We start from the raw sequence: 18760 nt of genomic DNA, 5'->3' as shown, positions 1-18760 counted from the left end.
TATTAATTCCTTGGGCTGGGTTGCTGGAAATGGTAGCAACCCATGCCTGCCACGCTTACAAACAGACTCTCATCTTGTTCTTTGCTTCTGTGCATGCACAGAAGCTGTGTTTTGCTTCTGCATATGCGCAGAAGCTATATTTGCTTCTGTACATGTGCAGAAGCTAGACCAGAAGCCTGATGCACACAATGCATCAGGAAGCGAACCAGCAGTAAGGTAAACCAGAAACCCACCCCTGCTTAAGATGCTAGTTTGTGCATGAATATGTACAACTACAACTGCACATACTTATGTTTATGTATACTGAACATACACACATGTAACTTTATAAAAGTAGGGGTGAATTTTTATATTTTTATTCATTTGTATTTCAGTTTCACTGGAAAGTTAGTACACATTGCAATCAACATTCTATAAGCAAGATGAAATATCAAAATAGTTAATTTACATTGTTTCCTTGCTTTTTATAATGTTAGTTTTACATGAGTCAAGAACCAATTAAACCTCAAGGTTACATTGCCTTTCTCAACTTTTATCAGAAGCCATCTAATTAAAAAACGATGATGCCATTGGCTTCCACTAATCAATCAAAGAGTAAATCTTATTTAAAATATGTTCTACCTCTCAATGATGTTCTTTATATCTTTTGACCATACTGTACTTTATAATTTCATTTTTAAAAATTAATTCTAAAGGTTTATCAGCATTCATTTATTTTTCATTTTCTTCTGCAATGCAGTTAGATGTATTCAAAATATTTAAGTTTGTTTCTTATGACTACCTGCCAAATCTAGATTGGCAATATTTCAGGAAATGAATTTGAAAAACATGAGTGGATATATTGCTATGGTGAGTGGATACATAGTAAAATCAAATTTGGATTTGTGGCAGAGGAGACCAATACTGAACAGCCAACTCCAGAGCCCAATTTAGAAGTGCTTAAAGACGTCAAGCATCCAGCCAGCACCACCAGATGTATTGCTGCCCGAGCAGACAAAGAAGGTTGAGCAAAATGGCAAGCACAGAAGAAGCTGCTTTTACTTTTTTAAAAAACAAAGGCATGGAATTACCATCCTTTTCAATACAATAGTTTGAAAGGCTGTAAAGAGAATAAAGCAGAGATACTTTGGACAAGTGTTTTGTTTCTCTTGACTCCCTGAAACCATTAAAATACTCTATCTCTGGTCTCTGCCCATTGAGTTTCATGACCATTTCTAAGGGAGTAAACTCTCCCACTATTGCAAAAAGGGCATCTGCTTCAATTCTCTTGTCATGCTGTAGTGACAGAAGAAACAGAAAGAAAAAAGTGGGCAGAGGAGGAAGAGGAGGAGGAGGAAGAAGAAGAAGAGGAGGAGGAGAAACCTTAAATGCCAATACTCCAATTCTACCATTAGGTCACTCTCTAGATGAAATAATAATTTCCTCTCCTCGTGGGAAATAAATGTGAGAGAGAAATAATGGAATAGAATAGAATTTTTTATTGGCCAAATATGATTGGACACACAAGGAATTTGTCGTTGGTGCATATGCTCCAAGGACAAATGCATAAAGGAAAAGATTAATTTCTCAAGAATCATGAGGTACAACCAGTGAAGGGCTACCAAAATTTTTACTACCACACTGTGGGCGTGGTTTCTATAAGACGCCTTGCATTTTCTTTCAACATCTTCACTTCAAATTGGGTGCTCTGGGGTGGAGCTCCATTTTTGCTACCCCACTGCATTCCCCCCTTAAACAGGTTTTCCACAAATGTTGCTAAGCCTGAAGCATAAATCGACATCCAGATGGATTTACTGACTGATTTTCCAATTGTAAATAGGAAAAAGGTCATTTTAGGTTACAAAATAGAAAATCCCTCTGTCTATAAAGCCCCCTTATCTTTATTGGAGACCTCAATCTGTCATTAACTGGATCCTAATCAAATGCATGACTGAACCCATCCGATCTAGAACTCAACCAACTAGTAACAAACATTACTAGACTCAATGACTGCCTTGACCTCATATTCTGCAGCAGCAAAAGCACAATTTATGGACTACAAATAAAAGAACCCTTTTTCAGCAGTGATTACAGCATGATAGACTTCAGTCTCAATCTAGATCATTGCAAGAATCACATTAATAATGGGACACCCAAGCACAACTTTAAAAAAGCCAACTATTAACTCATAAATGCCGACCTCTCAATTCCTGACTGGCAAACTTTATTCTTTGGCTGTAACACTGCCAATGATCTCTATAACATCTTGCTCAAAGTCAAAAGAACTATCAAACAACATGCACCACTAATAACTGTCATAAACCAAGAAAAACAAACTAACCAATATCAATAAGGAAGCTACAATGCCCACCGCCCCCAAAAATCCTATGGCGAAGAAACAAAGTAGGCTATGTAGCTAACTTCAAAACCACTACAAAAATATATGCTACCAAATAAAGACGGAATGCTCCAGCTATCACAGCAAGCAAGAGGAAAACCTTCTACACACAAAATCCAACTGCGCCTTCTACAACGTCATAAATAACTACTGTGCAAAAATATATGGACCTCAAAACTTAGGCTAAACAATAGACACAATTTATATAGACTTTTGTAAAGCCTTCAACTCAGTGGTTCATGATAAATTACTTCTGAAACTGAATCCTATGGCATCTCTGAACTCCTACATGACTGGATAGCTGTGATTCTGTCAAACAGACAACAAGTGGTCAAAATAGGGAGTGGCCTATCTATCCCATTCCTGCTAACACCGGGGTACCCCAAGGCAGACTTTAGCAACAGAGTGGTGAATGCCTGAAACTGAACTACCTGACTGTGGTTTTGTCACCAAACCCTCAAAACTTTACCCTTAGACTGTCCTCTGTTGATCTCACTTGATTCCTAAGAAGTCAGTAAAGGCCACGCATAAGCGCACCAGCGTGCCCTACCATCCCTGTCCAATTGTTCCTTCTTATCAGTACCCATCTTATGTACATAAACAATGTTATATCTATGTACTGTATATTACAAACACATACTTGACAAAACAAATAAATAAAATTAAATTAAAATAAAAAAATATATGGATGCTTATTCTAGAGGAGAGGAGGAGAATGAAGAAAACATAGGTGAAAGATTGGAAAATTGAACACAATATTCTAAATCATAAGTATTTGTTTTTCTTTGGCATCACTGATGCTTTTCTTATTGTTTAATCAATTCCATTATTAATGCTATGGCTTCTTTTATGATCCTATAATAGTTATGCCTTCTTCCTTTTTTAAAAAAATGCTATGATATTTTATGTCTTTTTTCCAATTTGGAATAAGTTTTTATTCTTACCTTTTTTGTTTTGCTTTGCTTTTTGTCAATCTACATTGTGGAAACCATGTGCATGAGGCCATTCTCACTGTTCTGCATGAAATACAGCTAAAAAACAAAACAAAAAATAGTTCATTTGCTTTCCTCTTTTTCCTTCTCTTTCTTCTTTTTCCAAGAAGTGTTGTTTGTTTGAGATTTAGTATGTCAGATGAAATATGCTTTATCCTTCTTCTGAGATATCAGTTTATAATATTGTGATTCAGCAATGGAAATTAGAAGAAAGTATTGCTTGGGTAAAAAAAAGGAAGTGAGAACTATTTCATAGCTCAGCAATAACTCTTTATTTGATTATCCTCAGATGGTAGACAAATACAAAATGCATTAATATTTCAATTGCTTCACTGCTGCTGAGAGATAGCAACTTCATGCAAAGTCAAGTAAAGACTTTTCTGCAAGTTGGAAGAACAAATGTTTTGACTGCTTTTCTCAAGGAAGTTAAATTTATTTTTTTTAAAGCAATCTGAGAATGGGAATCTGGGAGTTTTAAAAATTCTGTAGTGGATTATAAATTACTGGCAGAGAAACAGAGATGTCTCAAACTTACCCCACATCTTCCTTTACTCTTCGTTCGCTCCGTCCTTCATTTTTACACTGATTAACATTGGGATACACAAGAAGTGACAAGATCTGGCCTCTCAGACATCCTTTTCAGTTACATATTCTAATCATTCACTGACTGCTGATGTGTTCTATTCACTCACACATATACACTATTCATTAACATACAGAAAGGCATCATTTACTTTGTTCACATTCAGCACATCAAGTGTATCATTGACTCTATTGACCCCTGTGGAATGAAAGAGCAGTGTGCAATCAGATCATTAAACAGAATAATGCTTACTTACTCCTACCATAGAACTCATCCTATTCAGTCAGGAAATTTAGCAAAATGGTTTGCCATCTTTCCTTATACAAATCTTTGGAAAACAATGTAAACATTCACTACATTTCACTGGTAGATATGGCTAGGACAGGGGTGTTAAACTTGATTTCATTGAAGTCACATTAGGGTTGCATTTACCTCCTGCATCCTCCTGCACTTCCCCCTGGGGGCCCATTTTCAGCCTCCTGCAGCACTCTGCTGACTGAAAATGGGCAACAGGGGACCACACGAAGTCCCCTGTGTCCCATTTTTGGCCAGCAGAGACATTGGGGGGCAAGTCCTTTGATATTTTGCCCACGTTTCTTCAACACTCATGGCTTGCATTGGCTGCCGATCAGTTTCCGGTCACAATTCAAAGTGTTGGTCATGACCTTTAAAGCCCTACATGGCATTGGACCAGAGTACCTCCGGAACCGCTGCTACCGCACAAATCCCAGCGACCGATAAGGTCCCACAGAGTTGGGCCTTCTCCGCGTCCCGTCGACTAAACAATGTCGTTTGGTGGCCCCAGGGGAAGAGACTTCTCTGTGGTGGCCCCGGCCCTCTGGAACCAACTCTCCCCAGAGATTAGAACTGCCCCCACCCTCCCTATCTTTCGTAAACTACTCAAGACATCCACCAGGCATGGGGGAGTTAAAAAGTATTTTTTTTAATACTTTTTTTTATGTTTGGTATGAATGTGCTGTTTGGTTTTTAAAAAAATAATGATAGGGTTTTATATGTTTTTTAATATTAGATTTGTTCCACTGCTATATTGTTTTATTACTGTTGTGAGCCCCCCCGAGTCTTCGGAGAGGGGCGGCATACAAATCTAATTAATAATAATAATAATAATAATAATAATAATAATAATAATTTCCATGACAATCCCAAAAGCCAGATCTAAGCACCCTGCAGGCTGGATCCGGCCCGTGGAACTTCGGCCCAAGTGACACTTCTGGACTAGCACTTTGAGACAGTTGCATCCATTCTCACAATACAGATCTTATTTTCTGCCTTTCTTATAGTGGAAACATTTTTTAAGTCTTACTGTCTACTATAGATCATAAAGCTAGATCATGTCTAGTGAGCCAGTATGGTCTGATGGTTAAGGCACCAGGCTAGAAGTATGGAGATTATGAGTTCAAGTCCTGCCTTATCTATGAAAGCCAGCTGGGTGATTTTTTTGGACCATTCACATTCTCACAGCCCAATCTATCACGTTATTGTTATGGGGAAATAGGAGGAGGTATTTGTGTTGAATGTGTTCACTGCCTTGAGGTATTTCTAAAAATAATAATGGTGGGTTATAAATAAATAAGTGTTGGGAGAGTTTTGCACATGCAGAAGGTAAACCCACCAACTAGCCACAGTTATCCACTATACTTAATTAATTGATGTCTTCAATGAAAAACACTGCAGCAGGCTTTCTTGTAAAATTATATTTTACTTTCCTTCTTATCAAAATACTTCTCTAAATAAACTATCACCTTTACATTTAACCACTATAATAAACTATTCACAATACTATCATATAACTTATTTCATCTACCACTGCAACCACCCACAATTGACTAAGCACAAACCACTCTATAACAAACCACTCTATAACAAACCACTCTATAACAAACCACTCTATAACAAACCACACCCATGCAAGGGTATTACTCCTTATATAGGTTACGGCCAATCAGGTTGCAGCACAATTAGAAAACCCATGATAACATACTGATTATGGCTGACATCAGCCTCTCCCATGTTTACAAACCATTTACTTGCATTGTGATATTACCTTCAGAAATAAACTTATTTCTGACAATAAGTACATGAATGTCTTGATCCTACATAATGCAAATCAACTTTCTATCTCTCTCCAACTTACTAAAAAATGTTGGCTTAATTACAACAAAATGACCTTATTGAATGAAAGAATATGCTCATGCTAATGTATGCAGTTTTAGGAATTTTCAGAGCCTGGATACAATAACAGTGCACCATATAATGTCAGCAGCAGAGCAGGTTATTTTTTTTAAGTGTTTGGGAAATAGATGTTTAATAAAAACAAGCTAATTGGTAAACTAATGATCCATGCAGCCTCCCAGAGCTTTTGCATCAAGAGCATTAGAGCACTAACATTAGATTTTGAAAAGCATGTAGACAGCCAATGAGTTCATTGTTAAAAAATAAATTGCCCAATAGCAGTAAACACTTTCCTTCTAGGGTTTCACTTATACCAAATTAATGTCAGCACTTTATAATAATTTTTTAAATCTCTCATAAATATTTGGACTTAACATGATATTAAATATTTTCTTGTTTTCTATATGCAAAAAGCAAAGAGGCTGAAGTTTAGCATGCTTTTTATAACACATTCATTATTATATTATTATAATAATATATTGATATATTAATGTTTCAAAAGTGTCCTCCAATAAAACAAAAAACACTTATTACCAATACTGTACCAATTATATTGGTAATTCACTAAAATGTGATGAGATACAAGAACAAATTAAAATACCATTTTAAATGCCGATAGAGATAAATAATTAATAAATTAATTACTTAATAAATATAACACGAGAATGTATTAAATAAATCAGTATACCACTGTGATGCTTAAGGAATTAGACTCACGACATTTTTCAAGAATATACAACAATATCAAGCAATCCGGAGTCTATGGAGAGGGGCGGCATACAAATCCAATAAATAAATAATTTCCAAAACCAACAAGGCAACATTACTACTAAATAAGACTTAGTTAAACAATTCAACTCAATTGCAAATAAAGCTATGGAAAATAATAACTATAGATCCATCATCCCAAATTACTTACTAGATGTCTCCTGGAATACATCTGTATGAGGTTGTTCAACAGGATCTGTCCATTACAGAAATAATCCACCTCTTGACCTTAGTTCTCTCACCATGTGAAGGTTGTAACCACAGGGAGTTTTTCCTGGAATGAAGATACTGGATGATTTGGTTCTAGTTGGAGAGAAACGGGCTTCTGAGTGATACAGGTCCCATTATTAGATTAAAATCAGAACTTTGAATTTCATCTAGAAATGTACTGTAAGGCCATGAAACACCTTCAGAATGGCTTTATTACATTTATGAGCAGACTATAAACCAGACTTTTACTGTACTAATTTGATCAAGAGTGATGATGTCATGAGTTACTATTGGGATCTACTTATCCAGACAGAACTTCAACTGAGTAACTAAGGTAATGGCATCTGGGAATGGTTTTGGAATACAAGGCAAAGAGAACATTCAAGAGAATGGTAGAAAAATGTCAATTGAACCACAGCAAGAATATTGGTACCTGCCTTTTATCTCACTATTTCTTGGGCTGTGTCTTTTTGCCCTATACAGTGATACCTTGTCTTACAAACTTAATTGGTTCTGGGATGAGGTTCTTAAGGTGAAAAGTTTGTAAGACGAAACACTGTTTCCCATAGGAATCAATGGAAAAGCGATTAATGCATGCAAGCCCAAAATTCACCCCTTTTGCCAGCCGAAGCGCCCGTTTTTGCGCTGCTGGGATTCCCGTGAAGCTCCCCTCCATGGGAAACCCCACCTCTGGACTTCTGTGTTTTTACGATGCTGCAGGGGAATCCCAGCAGAGGAATCCCAGCATCGCAAAAACAAGCGCTTCGCTGGCAACGGAAGTCCAGAGGTGGGGTTTCCCAGCGAAGGGAGCATCAGTGAAATCGCAGCATCGGAAAAACACCGAAGTCCTCGAAACCCCACCTCCGGACCTCTGTGATTTTGCGATGCTGCGATTTCACTGAGACTCCCCTCGTTGGGAGGGGGAAAATGGGTGCTTCGCTGGCAACAGAAGTCTGGAGGCGGGGTATCGCAACGGTGGCGGTGGGTTTGTAAGGTGAAGATAGTTTGTAAGAAGAGGCAAAAAAATCTTAAACCCCGGGTTTGTATCTCGAAAGGTTTGTATGACGAGGCGTTTGTAAGACGAGGCATCACTGTATTTATTTGCCACATAACATTACACCTGGCCATTCCCTTCATTTATCTGTCCTTTATCCACCATGAATTGAGGGAAATCTATAAGTTGTTTTCTCAGGGACAGCATTAATTGGATTGTTGTGACTGTTTTTACATGTTGTGAGCCGCCCCGAGTCTTCGGAGAGGGGCGGCATACAAGTCCAACAAATAAATAAATAAATAATAAATAAATTTTACTTCAAAAAGACAACACTGAAGAACTATATTGAACAAAGAGCAACTAATCTTGTTTGTATTCTACTTTGGCCTTTTTATCATACCCAGACTTGAACCTTCTAAATACAGTATATCAAGCTGAGGCTTTGGTAGCAACTCTAGACCAGTCCAAGGTGACATAAATAATTGAGTATCATTTGCATAATGATGACACAACACTCTAAACCAGGGGTCTCCAACCTTGGCAACTTTAAGATTTGTGGACTTCACAAATCTTAAAGTTGTCATGGTTGGATATCCCTACTCTAAACCAATAAATGACCTCCTGAATGGTTTCATATAATTATAAGAAAGGCAGGCAGGCAGGCAGGCAGGCAGGCAGGCAGGCAGGAAGGAAGGAAGGAAGGAAGGAAGGAAGGAAGGAAGGAAGGAAGGAAGGAAAAAGAAAAAAGAAAGGAGTTTTGTGCATCCTATACATCTGTGATCATAAAGATGTATTTTATTCTTTCACAAGCACTGACTAATGATAGCTAAAGAAGACATGGAACCATTTTAATTGAATAGCTCCAATCCTCAAATCTCATAGGCAGATCTGAATTAATGGTATAAAATTAATTATAAAGAGACATCTAATAGTATTAGATGTTTTTATCACTGTTGTTAGCCACCCCGAGTCCACGGAGAGGGGCGGCATACAAATCCAATAAATAAATATTAATTAATTAATAATTAATTAAGAAGGACATATACCCCCATCTAAAACATGTCAATTTTGTTATCTGCAAAATTGATTGTTCCTCTTTCATATTCATATAATCTACTTCTAGGATACTCTGCAGATAACTTCTTACCATGTCCTCAATAAATCTTCCCCAAAAGGGAGACTGGGAATATAACAATTATAGTAGTTAAGTATAAAATGACCCAAGGAGGACCTCTTAAATAATGATAATGGATCCAGGTTACAGGTATGTCTGGCAAGAGATTATATAATACCTATATTGAATGATAAGCACAGGTTAAAAGAGCTTGACACCGTTCAAGATATTCCGATTGACTTTTAAAACCTTTGACATCTTCTAGTCTTACTACCTGTGAAACTGCGTTTTCAGCTCTAAACGTACCAGCTACCTAAATCAGAATTAATGGCCCTTTACAGAAAGAAAAAGATGCAAAATGGATACAAATAGAACTAAATTTGTAAAGTTTGTAATTTTTATTGTTTTATAATGTAGAACTAAGATATCTATATAATAATGCTAGATAATTCAATTTTGAAAGAAATTGAACTCTGACAAAAGGAATCATACCTTTACATGACTGAATGTTGATTCACTTTATCAATCTGAAATATACAGTATTTGGTATTGTTGTGGTTAGCTCTGGCCCAGCTCCTGCCCCAAGGACTGTGGATGTGGGGGAGACATCCACATACTGCAGGCCTGTTTTGCTCCCCCCCCCGGTGGAATCTGCTGATGAAGGCTCCTATGACCAAGAAGACATGAGTGACAGGGAGGAGGAGAGTGTGGCAGACAGCTCAGAAGGAGATTAATTATCTAGCTCCTCCTTGGATTCAGAACAAGAGTTAATGATACAGCCACGCATGTGGAGAGCAATGCATAAGCAACAACAACTGAGAGATTATTATTAACGAAAATGAGGCCACCTGTGGTTGGGTGGGGCTGTGGTAATTAGTGAGGCTTCTATAAATAGCAGCCTGTGGGTTTGGCCATTGTGGAGGATTATCTGATCGTTGTGTTTCATGACTGCTTTACTGACTTTGACCTTTTGTGTGCTGATTTTCCCCCGCTTTGAAACTAAACCAGAGCAAAGTGTGTTTCACTTTGTGAAAGAAGAAGGACTGTGAATTGCCTCACAGCTGCAAGCTAAGTATCACAGAACTGATAAGGGACTTGTACAAATTACCAGTTTGTTTGGAGACCAGTGCTCTTTGCTATACCAAAAGAGGGCTTAGTTTAAGTGAATTTTCATTATAAAGAACATTGTTTTGAATTTTCAAACGTGTGTGTGTCTGAAATTTGTACCTGTGAATTTTGGGGAGGAGTGTACCAGAGAGCCCGACAGAACAGGTATATGATACACCATCATCTTTCAAGGTTGATGTCTTTAGCAACAGCCCAAGCTATCTGGAGCATGTACATGTTGAATTCCGGTCATCTTCATCCACCCAATAAGAAACTACCAAGGGGATTGACCTGCAGTATAATACTTCAGCAGCCTCTCCCAAGATTCTGAAAATTCATTCAGAGACTAGAGCATCTTTCTCCTGCTTCTTTTAATCATGGTATTTTCTTCTTTAAGGAACCTCAGAAGAAGCTTATCAATTTTTGAAAATACAGGGTACCATTACAGAAGGATTCTGCTGGGCCAATTGAAAAGCTGTTCCAGACATCTATGATCCTGCAATGTTAACAAGGTTTATTTCTGCCCTACCTACAGTGAATTTAAATTCTACCAAAGGTAATATTTCTTTTAGCAATATTTTGAAATGCAGAGCTTGTAGGGATTCAAGCAAGTATTATTTTCTCTGGACACACAGACCTTTCACAAAAGTTCAGCTCCAGTATCTCCAGGGAATTTTTGTCTTAACGCCAGATGCTTTGATTCTGCGGAGAGAAGAGGAATACAAAATCCTTATCCGTTTCCTGATGCCTGCTTTGTTTGCTATACTATATGTCTGGGAAAAGGAGTCAAAAATGCTCAGATCAAACCTGATTGCTTCTTCAGTCCAACTCAGCATCAAGCAGCCATGGTCAGATTTACTGTGGAGAACACCTGGCTGACAATCTGCTGACATATTGCATTCTAGGTCTAAAACTGTGTAGTTTTTAAAAAAATAAAAAGCAAAATAATGATGTCTTTGTAGTCAAGTCAATTCCTTATAGCAAGTACTCAGATTTTTTTCTTTTCAAATCACCAAACACCGAGGACAGATAATACGTAGCAGAAAAGCAGAAAAATAGAGTTGGAAGTGTCCTTGGAGCTCTTAAAGTTAAACCTCCTGCTCAAACAGTAAACCTTTTACCATTTCAGCTGCGAGAGCAGTCATGGGCAGTCATGGACTTACCTAGGTATGCCCATGTTTCACCATCACTCCGCAGTCTGCATTGGCTGCTGATCAATTTCCGGTCACAATTCAAAGTGTTGGTTATGACCTTTAAAGCCCTTCATGGCACTGGACCAGAATATCTCCGAGACCGCCTTCTGCCGCATGAATCCTAGTGACCGATTAGGTCCCACAGAGTGGGCCTTCTCCGGGTCCCGTCAACTAAACAATGTCGGTTGGCGGGCCCCAGGGGAAGAGCCTTCTCTGTGGCGGCCCCGACTCTCTGGAACCAACTTCCCCCTGAGATTAGAACTGCCCCTACTGTCCCTGCCTTCCGTAAATGCCTTAAAACCCACCTTTGCCATCAGGCATGGGGGAACTTAAACACCTCCCCCGGGCATGTATGTTGTTTGTGTGTATGTTTGTTAGTAAATGGGGTTCTTTTTAAATATTTTTAAATATTTTAAATTTATTTGGATTTGTCATGATTTGCTGTATCTTGCTGTGAGCCGCCCCGAGTCTGCAGAGAGGGGCGGCATACAAATCTAAATAATAAATAAATAAATAAATAAATTTCAGACAAATGGTTGTCCAACCTCTTTTTTAAAAACCTCCAGTATTGGAACATCCATAACTTCTGGAGACAAGTCAATCCACTGATTAATTATTTTAACTATTAGGAAATGTATCTTTAGTTCTAAGTCAGTTCTCACCTTGATTAGTTTTCATCCATTGCTTGTTGTCTTGCCGTCATATCTAGTACTTCTTTTCAATTAACTAAACATACCCCATTCCTGAAAATGTTTGTTATATATTTTAGCCTCCAGTCCCCTAGTCATTTTTGTTGCTCTTCTTGACCCTTTTCTAGAGTCTGAACATCTCCTTTATACAGTGACAACCAAATGGGCTACAATATTGAGTGTTTTTTTTTTACCAAGGCATTATAAAGGGGTTTTAACACTTCACCTGATTTTTATTATATACCTCTGTTAATGAAGCTTAGGATTGTGTTTGGGATTTTTTGGCAGCTTCAGCACACTGCTGGCTCATGCTTAAGTGATTGTCCACTAGGACTCCAAAATCCCTCTTGCAGTTGCAATTATAAAAGTGAGTGGAGATCAAATAGGTGCATTAGTACAAAAATACTTTAAACTCTGCTCCTTTCTAAAGTAATCTTTTTAATCACTCTGGACTTTAAGATAATTTCCTCTTGTGTTTGGTAACCCCCTTTTCACCTATTACTTAGAGATATTCAGATTTTACTTTTTTATAAGAAATATGTATTACATGTTGTGGCTGGCTCACACCCAGGCTCTATGACCATGGATTTTGAGCCTGATGAGCTGGGGCCATCTGGGCATGGTCAGCCTGTGTGGCTGCCAGAGCAGTCAGAGAGTGAGCCAGAGGAAGAGGGAAAGTCTGGGTCTGAGGAGCCGACACTGCTATACATCCCCCAACTGGGGATGTGCAGCCCCCAACTGGGGATTTGCCAAGGTCTGATGATGAGGAAATAAGGGACCCGATCCTGAATGCTCGGGTGAGAAGGATGAGGGGTTGGCAGGAGCAGTTGAGAAAGATCAGAAAGAAGTGAGCACAGCTGTGCATAGCCAGCACTCCCCAAGAGTATTTAAGGGGAGGAGTGTAGAGTGTGCTCTTTGCAATGTCTCCGGAGGAGAAAAGTCTATAAAGAGTGTTTTGCCTGACAAACCTGGATTCAGTGTTGGACATTTATAGGGTTAATCTTGTGAGTAGACTTTTGGCTGGGAAGCAAGTGTGTGTGCTATTACCTTATCAATTTGGCCTCGTGCCTGGATTTTGGCATAGGAATAGACATTGCTTTAATTTGCATTTGTGAAGTAACAAATGTCTCATAAAAAGGACTCTTGTTTTATTTTGAAACCTGAGTGTGTTTGAGCTTTCATTTGGAGCTAATTACTGGCCGGCTGCCGTGCAAGACAGAACATTACATTAGTAGGATATTATTTTCCCTTTTCTGTCAAGTGTGGAAAATGATGTTTTGGGATGTGGTAACAGGAGAAACAGCTGCTTGCAAGGTAGAGTAGTTGAATGCCATTTTTTGGCACTTCCTTATTGATCAGATAAAAGGAGCACTGATTACCTTATGATATTCTCTGCCTATTCCCAGAATGGAAAAAATATATAATTAATTTCAAACTGCTATTAAGAGATAAGAGGTATTAAAAAATGTGGTTGTTTATAAATACCTACATTGTTTTCTGCCAACTGTTCAAATAATTGAAAATAAATTTTAAATCCTGTTCACTTTTGAGGAGCTGGACATTTTCGGTATCAACCTCAATTATGTTTAAAATTCATAGGAGATGGTGAACACATAATTTTAATTTTACGTACCTCTGGAAGAGCTTGAAAAGGTGCATGCACATAGTAGAAAATTTAGTTAAAGCATGAGACATTGATAGGATACATTATATTGAAAAATGCAACAATACATAGCTGGCAGGTCTCATTTAGTTCATTAACTATTAATTAGCCTTTTATTTTCATTTATAATTTCAGCTATTTCAATAATGCTTAGGCAAGACATTTTTCTTGTAAATTACATTTAAGTCTTATTGAATTTCTTCTGATTAGGAATGCATCCATCTTTTCCTGCTTTCAGTGTCTCCTAATATCAATTTCTTCCCATTTGTTATGCTATAATAAGGGTGATTTCTCACACTCCTGCACCAGAAAAATTCACTAGGGACAGATATTCCTAATGTCAACCATGTTTTACCTGCTTCCTATGTAGACACTAATGATGAGATGATTGTCAGGCCAAAAGAAAAAGCAATAAATTTTGTTTAGAACTATGTTCATGATCAGATTTGGATCCTGACTTCTACTGAGTTAACTATCAAATGGATAATCATTCTTTTTTCATATTCAATCATCACAATCATTTTCATATCATGTGTTTAAAGAAATATGCACATTCTGCTAAAGCAAATCTTTTATGAGATTTAGAATAACATGCATACATTTGCATTGTACTTATTTGATATAAATCACTCAGGACAGAATCCACTATTATTAAACACATCAATTACAACAGGAAGTTTGAGCAGGTACTTAATTCTCCACCAATACAATCAATGCATTTTAAAATTACTTGTCTCTAATTGGATTGTGACAATGATTAATCTTTTTCTCCTTATTATTCTTTTCATTAAATTTTACTGAAAAGAAATGCTGCTACTTTGGCCAAACTATTAATTTTTTAATGAGATTTGGACAGCTACTTACCATTTCACTTACTTATAGGGCACAAAGAAAACCTACTATTTGTTCATAGAAGAGACAGTTCAATTGAAGCATTACATCTTGAGCAATAGGGTTTCCTTTGGAACCTGTCAACTATATTTTACCCATTAAGGTCACAAGCTATATTATAAATGCAGTGTTCTCCAAAAATAAAGACTTATTTTTTCCTATGTACAGGAGGCCCATTTCTTCTGCTTGTTTGTGGCAGGCAGGAGGCCACACAATACGCCAGTGCCCCCATTGCAAGGCAGGGAGATATGAAGCTGCCCCATGCACCATGTATTGGCTTAACTTAGGATCCCGTCATCCAGGCCACTCATGCCCCGACACTTGCCTTGCCTTATGGACACATCACCAGCAGCCCTGTCCAGCAGGACTTCATATGGCTGTTGGCCCACTTGCTCATGGCCACAATGGAGTAAAAGGCTGAGCAACATGCTGGTGCCGTGGCCATAAAGCAGTTGTTGGGTCATGGATGGTCTGGCTTTGGGGGCCCTGAAGTAAGCCAGTGTGGGGTATATGGGACAGCTCCAAACTCCCCAACACACCTTATGTCAGCTGAACCACAAGAAATCAGATGGGATGGGCAAGAGACCAGCTATGCAGGCATTTTAGTGGGGCTTATTTTTGGGGTAGGGCTTATATTAGGTATATGCGTAAAATGTGTTAGGGCTTTATTAGTTTGATTTTAACATTGTCTGAGTGTTCGGAGAGCGGCGGTATACAAATTTAATAAATAGATAAATATTCATATAGATTTTCTGCCAATCTGAAAAAACATATTTTGCTACAAAAGCAAGATAATTTTTTTTTAAATTTCCTGACTAAATTTTCTTTATCTGCCAACTTCTGTGTTCGTGCTAATTTTTACTCACCTATCTTGTCAAAGTAATAATGAATTTAATCTGATTGTCAACTTTCTTTTTCTTAATAAACAAGTCTACGGAAAGGGGCGGCATACAAATCTAATTAAAAATAATAATAATAATAATAATAATAATAATAATAATAATAATAATAATAATAAACTAACCACTTTTAAGTTAGCAGCTCCTCTATAGTTCCAAAGCATTTATGTAATCATTCCAAGAGTATTTTCCCAAATTCTTCTATATAGAGTAGAAGCCCTAGTGTAAGAGATGTAAGCCGGAGGAAGAGGTCAAGTGCACCATCAGTTTGGAGTCTCTTCCTGCCCACAAACAATCTAATCCCATACCACCTTGAATTCTGTTGACTCTTATCTACTAGCAATTTGCTTTCAATGTTAGTAGTTCAGATTTTTGTAAAGGGCTAGCATGGAATAAAGTTATTCTCATTTGAACAGGCTTGGTTCTCAATTTCTTGTAACTAACACCTATACCTAACTGGAGAACACTACCTCTAAGGCCAATGTTACCATGAAACATGGTAATAAAGTTGTCTCAAGAGACAAATTTGTGGTACTTTGCACCACAGTTTCCTGTACATTATGATATGTTCTTCATTCTAACTACTTGTAACTCTAGGTTGTACTTGATGCCTCAAGTAAAGGAATATGACTTCATCATAAATTTCATCCACAGGCTAGTACACATCACTATGTGGAATGAATTGTGGTCTTTGTGTCAGAAGGCAAAATATTTTATTCCTCTTGTAGAGGTTACTTTTCCTTTTCTCCATGATTTCTACCAACAGTGTTTGCCAAAAGCAGAAGACTTTATATTTCATGTGATACACAAATGCTCCAGGAATGTTAGTCATGAGCACAGAAATATCTGTTGGGAATGATGACTAAACTTTGAAATGAATATGAATTTCAGTATCAACACTGGTGATCAGTGCTAGAGAGTTTTAATATATAATCTTACAGTTTTAAGATTCAGAGAGTTTTAATATATAATCTTACAGTTGTTATTGGATGCACCCCTTTTTTCTTTTTCTTTCTTTTAAGCTTCAGTTTTATGTTATCAGATTATCTTTGCAGCCTTGGATTTTTAATTAAAATATATGTGTTTCTGTTGTGGTTCAGCCTGAGGCTGCTCAGGGACCGGCTGTGTCTCTGCTGGCTCCATGCCCGGAGGAGGATGACAGCGAAGAGGAGGGGGCTGAACAGTCGGACGGGGGAGAGGAAAATGAGGAATGGGATGAAGGAGAACAGCATGAGAGCCCGGGGGGGGGCTCTCCCCAGCCAGTAGTTTGGAGTCATTAGGTGATGAAGCTCAAGCTGTCAATGACATGCGACAGAGACGGTCAGATCAAAGAAAGGAGCAATTAAAGAAGTATTATCAGCACTGAATTAGGAACAGCTGGGTTTGGGTGTGGTCCTCCTTAGCAGGGTTTAAAAGGCAGGCAAGTCCTTGAAGCCATGTGGAGTGTTATCCTGTCTTGTTTCTCGGCGTCTCTGTTCCTGGCTTGTGGCCCAGCAGCTTTGGAAGACCCGTGGGAGGTGTAGGTCTGCTATCTACAGCCTCGGCTTGGCAGCAAGAATTCTGTATTGCTGCATGGACTTTTGCCTTCGTGGATATATCTGAAGATACAGCATTTCCTGTTTGTAAGGACATTTTCTGTTACCTGTGTTTTTCTTGAATTTTATAAAACTGCCTTTGCCTTTTACCAGTGTGTCTGGCTTCTCTTTTTGGGTTGGTATTGGCTTCTGGAGTGACCCAGACAGAACAGTTTCATTGACATTTTCACAAACCCTCTCCAGAATGTTTAATTTTCATATAATAAACTCCTCCCTTCCTTCCTCCCTCCCTCCCTCCCTCCTCCTTCCTTCCTTCCTTCCTCCTTCCTTCCTCCTTCCTTCCTTGCTTCCTCCTCCCTCCCTCCCTCCCTCCCTCACTCACTTCTTTCCTTTCTTCCATCCATTCATCCTTCTTTCTTTTACCTCCCTCCCTCCTTCTGTCCCTCCCTCCCTTCCTTTTTGCCATATAATTAGATTTCTATACAAAGATTTCATAGAGTTGCATAATTTATTTCTCCTGTTAAGTGTGAATATCAACTTTCCTAACTCCAGCTAAAAAAAAATACAAAATGGAATGTGGGGATAATTAGGTCAGGAAAAAATGTTGATGTATATGAATGTTTAAAATGAATGGTGAAGAAATTGTTATAGAAATAGTTTCACTCTAAAATAAAATAATATTTCAATGCCTCCTTTGAATTTGAAGCATAAACCTATAAATAAAAAGAAACTGGCGTCTGTGACTGCAAGAAATGAAAGATGTACAAAATGTAGTCCATATCAAATAGTATGCATTCAATTCAAATTATCTACATTGTACAAATGAAACTTGCACCAAACCTTGAAATTGCTATGATGTATCATTTTTCCTCACAGCAATACATTTAGCATGCATCTTTCCTTAATATATACTGTACATCTTTATACAGTTTTTGAACTAGCTCCATGAATTACAAGCCCGTTTCACCTTAAGAAAATTTATGATACGGCAATATGATACTGCTTCTTTATTAAACAAATTTATTTCTCTAGCTGTCTTCTATTTGATGTCCCTGCTTCCAGGGCTTCTGCTTATATCATCCACTTCCACTAAGCAGTTTATATATTGTGAAAACTGGGGAGATGCAGAGGAGCTGCTGTTTTTTCAAAGTTCCTCTTGATTCCACAGGATACTCCAAATCATAGTTCCCTCTAAGCTGAGCAGTGAGCAATCGCTCACTTAAAAATCATCATCAACTCAGAGTTTTCCAAACCTGCCCAGAAGCCGAGAGGGAAAGAGTGAGAGGGAAGGAGAGAGAGAGGAAGAGAGGAAGAGAGAGAAACAGATAGAAAAAAGAGAGGAAGGAAAAGAGAAAGAAAAAGAATGGGAGTAAGGAAGAGAGAAAGAAAATCAAAATCTAGTTTGAAACTAGCTCAACTATTTAACTGGCATTTTGATATTGATAGAGTTGCCCTATTATGAGCTCACTGTTATAGACACACAGTACAGTATTTTATTTTGAAATTCTCTGAGGCAAAACAGGGTGGGTTTTTTATTTGTTTGTTTGTTTGT

The sequence above is a fragment of the Erythrolamprus reginae genome, chromosome 5, assembly GCF_031021105.1.
Source record: "Erythrolamprus reginae isolate rEryReg1 chromosome 5, rEryReg1.hap1, whole genome shotgun sequence".
NCBI classification, from domain to species: Eukaryota; Metazoa; Chordata; class Lepidosauria; order Squamata; family Dipsadidae; genus Erythrolamprus; species Erythrolamprus reginae.
This window is presented reverse-complemented; position numbering follows the sequence as displayed.